Consider the following 5,262-nt stretch of genomic DNA (forward strand, 5'->3'; position numbering starts at 1 on the left):
TGGGTAGTAGGAAAGATAATGTCAGGGGAGAAGATAAAAAAGATGCCATGTATCGTGTTCTAAAGACTTACTAAGGAGAATGTCTATGATCCTTATCAAGTTTGGTGCTATAGAAGATAGACCGCAGATCTTGAACCTATCTCCATGGCTTCTCGACCAGTACTTATTTGCCATGCTCTTATATGTCAAAGATCAAGAGTTAGATGCCTATTGATAAACCATAATTTATACATATTTTGACCCCATGTTTAACGCATTTTATGGATGATTTCCCATTAGAATTGGTGATTTCGATGCTCCTAATGCTTTAATTTCATGTTTTATATCTAGGAGAGCATATTGGAGCGAAAGGAACGAGAAACGGGCCAAAAATGGAGAAAATGGGCCAAAGTACGAAATCAACATGGCTCGGACCTCCTCACACAGGCGAGACCACACGGCCGTGTCAATTTGGTAGGTTCGAGCACGGCCAGAGGTAATCGCACACAGGCGTGTCACGCGAGTGTGTCCCTGCCGAGCCCAAGTTGAGTCCAATTGGGAAAAGTCTAATTTTGAGGGCTTTTAGGCACTCAAAAACCTATAAATACACCATAGAGGAGGAAGAAAAGAGGACACACAGAGTAAGGAGTAAGGAATTACTCCAAGGAAGCCGATTGATCCATCTCAGAAGCCAGATTCACCATCAAGACTGAAGATCTCTCCTCAATTTCCCCTTCAGAAGTTTGGGTTTTCTTTATGTTTTGAATTCTTTATTATTCTGAGATGTTTTCTTATTTAGTTATGAACTAAAACCCCCAAATACCTAAGGGGAATGAAACCTAAGACGAATCTTGTTATTATTTTCTGAATTGTATCATAAATATTTAACTTGTTCTTAATTATGTGTTCTTAATTCTTGTTTTGATATCCCAGGATACTGATTCAAGATAAGCTCTTATTTAGAGGAGGAATAAACCTTGTCTAAGAGTTTCATAATTAAGCGGAGTTGTTTGCGTGCCTAGATATAGGGTGACAAGATTTTTCCGGATTAGGGTCAAACCTAATAAGGGGATCCATAGATCGAGTTAATGCAACCCTAAGGTGTTAATTAGAGAAAGGTCTCAATTATTCAATCTAGGGATTAGACATTATTAGTCTTGAATAGGGATAATAACATAACTTAGGGATCTTTAAGGAACAAGTTAAGTGAATAAATCGTTCGATTCGGAGCCAGAATAACAAGTGAAGCCTAGGAGGATTTTTCCTTAGGTATTGTCTTAATTCAATTGATTTTCCCAAAAGCAATTCCTCAATTCTATTCTCTGTGAGTCCTTAGTTTAAATAATTAGTTAATTAAAACAAAACCTTTTTTATTTTTAGGCTAGATAATAAAAAGACAGTCATTACTAGTACTTTTAGTTCCTTTGGGTTCGACAATCCGGTCTTGCTAAAGCTATACTACTGTTCGATAGGTACACTTGCCTACATCGCGATAATAGTTAGTTTCAAGAACGATTAATCATACATATTTAAAGCCTATCACGAAATCACGTGATCAAGTTTTTGGCGCCATTGCCGGGGAACTAAGATATTAGGAATGCTCAATTTTTATTACTTTAGCCATTTATTTTTCTTGCAATTTAAATTTATTTTATTACTTATTAATTTACTTTTTCCTTCTCTTGGCAGGTTTTTATAGTTTATGAGTAGAAGAAACCCATCAGGACCACTACTTTTTGACGAGGAAATTGATTGCATAGTTCGCAGAAACCAAAGAGAAATAAGGCGAAGCCTAAGATACATAGAGAACGAGCAAGAAGATGATACTCAGCCCCCAACCAAAGAGATGGCTGAAAACTAAGATAATCAGCTACTTCCTGTAATTGCGGCTAATCAAAATCCTGCTTCACGCACTATGTATGATTATGCTAAACCTTCTTTAACAGGAACTGAATCAAGCATAGTTAGACCTGCGGTAGCTGCAAATACTTTTGACTTGAAACCTAACACAATTCAAATGATACAACAGTTTGTTCAGTTTGATGGTTTACAGGATGAAGATCCCAACGCTCACTTAGCAAACTTTTTGGAACTATGCAATACATTTAAAATCAATGGCGTTTCTGACGATGCCATACGTCTTCGGTTGTTTCCCTTTTCATTGAGGAACAAAGCTAGACAGTGGTTGAACTCGTTACCACAAAGGTCAATTACTACTTGGGAACAAATGACCGAAAAATTTTTACTAAAATATTTTCTGCCGGCTAAAACGGCCAAATTACGTAATGATATCTCTTCTTTTGTGTAGATGGATTTAGAAACACTCTACGATGCATGAGAGAGATACAAGGACCTTTTGAGAAGGTGCCCTCACATAGGTTACCGCTTTGGCTTTAGGTTCAAACATTCCATAATGGCCTGAATCCTTCGACTCGACAAATGGTTGACGCAGCTGCTGGCGGAACCATCAACAATAAAACACCTAAAGATGCTTATGAATTTATAGAGGAGATGTCACTGAATAACTATCAGTGGCAAGTCATGAGGACTAAGCCAACTAAAACATCCGGTGTTTATAACGTCGATTCGGTCACCATGCTCTCTAATCAGGTAGAACTTTTGAATAAGAAAATTGATGGTTTTCTTAATTCTTCACAGGTTCACCCAGTAATGCAGTGCGAACTAAGTGGAGGTGGAACAAGCCATTCAGAATACCAACCTTATGGCCACGAGATGGATAATGAGCAATTAAATTACATGGGTAATAATCCTCGACCTCAAAACAATCCATATAATAACACTTACAATGCAGGTTGGAGGAACCATCCCAATTTCTCATGGGGCAGTCAAAGAAATCAAAGCCCACAACCACCTCCAGGCTACCAACAACCACCCTACCAACAGGAAAAGAAGCCAAACCTTGAAGAGATGCTCTCAAAGTTTATATCGATGTCAGAAACCCATTTTCAGAACACCTAGACAGCACTTAAAAATCAACAAGCGTCGATCCAAGGGCTTGAAACTCAGATAGGCCAGCTTTCCAAACTAATCTTCGAACGACCACAAGGTACTTGCCAAGTAATACTGAACCCAACCCAAGGGAACAACTCAATGCAATTAATATTCAAGATGATAAAGGAGTTGTTGAGCCTGAACCAGGACCGAGGCAAGAAACTATGGTAAGTAAAGGTCAAGGTGAGGTAGGCTATAATAAAAACAAATCGGTGAATGCCGAATATAAACCTCGTGTGCCATACCCAAACGCGACAAGGAAAGACTGCTCAAATGAACAATTTGGTAAATTCCTTAAACTCTTAAAAAAATTACACATTAACTTACCGTTTATTGAAGCGCTATCGCAGATGCCAAACGCAATGAAATTTTTAAAGGAACTAAAAGATTCAGGGAGTTTTATGATTCCTTTCTTAATTGGTAGTTTAGATGTTAATAATGCATTAGCTAATTTTGGGGTTAGTATCAACGTCATGCTTTACAAAATATTTAAGCAACTAGGTATCGGGAAACCAAACAGACTAGGATGAGCATTCAATTAGCAAATAAAACTATAAGATTCCCTAGGGGTATTATTGAAAATGTGCTAGTTAAAATCGATAAATTCATATTTCCCGTTGACTTTATTGTTCTCGACATAGAGGAGGATAGCAACACTCCTTTAATTTTAGGAAGACCCTTTTTAACAGCTGCTAAAATGATTATTGATGTTGGCACAGGTGAACTCACACTTCGTGTGGGAGATGAAAAACTCACTCTTCAAGCTCGCAATTCTGGCAACACATCGGAAATTAAAGGTGATCGTTTAACCCATTCTACTAAAATTGACAATATGACACAACCTTCTTTGCAGGAAATGAGTCTGAAGGAAGTACATGAGCCATTCTCAAACAATAATAGAGAACCTATTCATGAAGATCGAAGGCTAACCGAGAACACCCGACAAACTGAATCTTCGACGGAACATACTCAATACCTTTCCAAATCAACTTAAGGTTGGAGATAGAGTCTTATTAAATGCTGCAGATCCCTACATTGTCGCTACTACACCGAATGAAGAAATCCCTCTTACGGTACTCAGTATTTTCCCATTCGGTACGGTGGAGGTGAGCCATCCCAAGTTCAGCACTTTTAAGGTAAACAGCACCCGTTTAAAACCTTATTTTGATGAGATTGATAGTAGGAATGAGGAGTATAAACTCCTTAGACCACCATGATCATTCAACGGAGAGGTAAGTTGAGATTAGACTATAAACAAGCGTTTCTCGGGAGGCAACCCGAGCACTAACTGTATTAACCTCTTTAAAATTTAGTCTTCAACACCTAACTTACTAACGGAGCTTTTGAATATAGGTTTTCCACAGAGACACAGCCACGGACACGTGCGTGCTTAAGGCCATGTGAAAATAGGGCAAACCCCAGAGAAGGGCTACGATAAAACACCATAGCCGTGCGACATGGCCATGGTCAAGCCTGCCAAAACAACACGGGCGTTCGACACGCCCGTGTGTAAGAACCATGGGCGAACCTATTAAAACAGCACGGGCATGCAACACGCCAGTGTCTAGTACTCGTAGTTGAACCTGTTAGATTGACACGGGCGTGGGGCTTGCATACACGGGCGTGGGAGAAGCGAGCAGTGCTAGACACAACCGTACGACACGGTCGTGTGCACCCACACGTCCAAGAAACACGGGCGTGTACTAAATGTTAAACTTGCTTAAATTTGAAATTCGCGAATCACACGGGCTGAAATTGGGGAACACGGGAATGTGCCCTGGTCGTGTGGCCCAAAATCTATAAATACCCTGCATTATTCACTTTCTTCCCCTTTCAAAAACCCTAACCGTAGCTGCTGCAAGTCCACATGGCCTCCCTACCACGCCCGTGCGCCGCTTCCCACTCTATTTTTGACGCTCAATCTCTCCCCCCTAATGTTTGTTTTCTCCTTTCACATATATTTTACTTATTTTTAATACTTATTATCAACATAATCTTCATATCTTTTGAACTATTTTTCATTTTGCTTACTAGTCTATCATTTAATTTGCATTCTTAGGTTAGTTATCATATATTTCATGTTAAATCAAGTTATTAAGGAAACCCCATACCCATGACATTACTATGCTTATTCTCATGCTATTACCATGCCAATGTCTATCATTTAATTTGCATTCTTAGGTTAGTTATCATACATTCCGTGTTAAATCGAGATTAGGAAAACCTCATACCCATTACATTACTATTCTCATTCTTATTGTTATTTTGGTT

General features: G+C 39.0%; 1 pseudogene; it reads right to left on the reverse strand.

Annotated features, from left to right (window-relative positions):
* Positions 1–2,254: 2,254 nt before the first annotated feature.
* On the reverse strand, positions 2,255–2,355 carry LOC128282838 (small nucleolar RNA R71; annotated as a pseudogene).
* Positions 2,356–5,262: the final 2,907 nt, after the last annotated feature.

This window comes from Gossypium arboreum, chromosome 10, assembly GCF_025698485.1.
Source record: "Gossypium arboreum isolate Shixiya-1 chromosome 10, ASM2569848v2, whole genome shotgun sequence".
Classification (NCBI taxonomy): Eukaryota; Viridiplantae; Streptophyta; class Magnoliopsida; order Malvales; family Malvaceae; genus Gossypium; species Gossypium arboreum.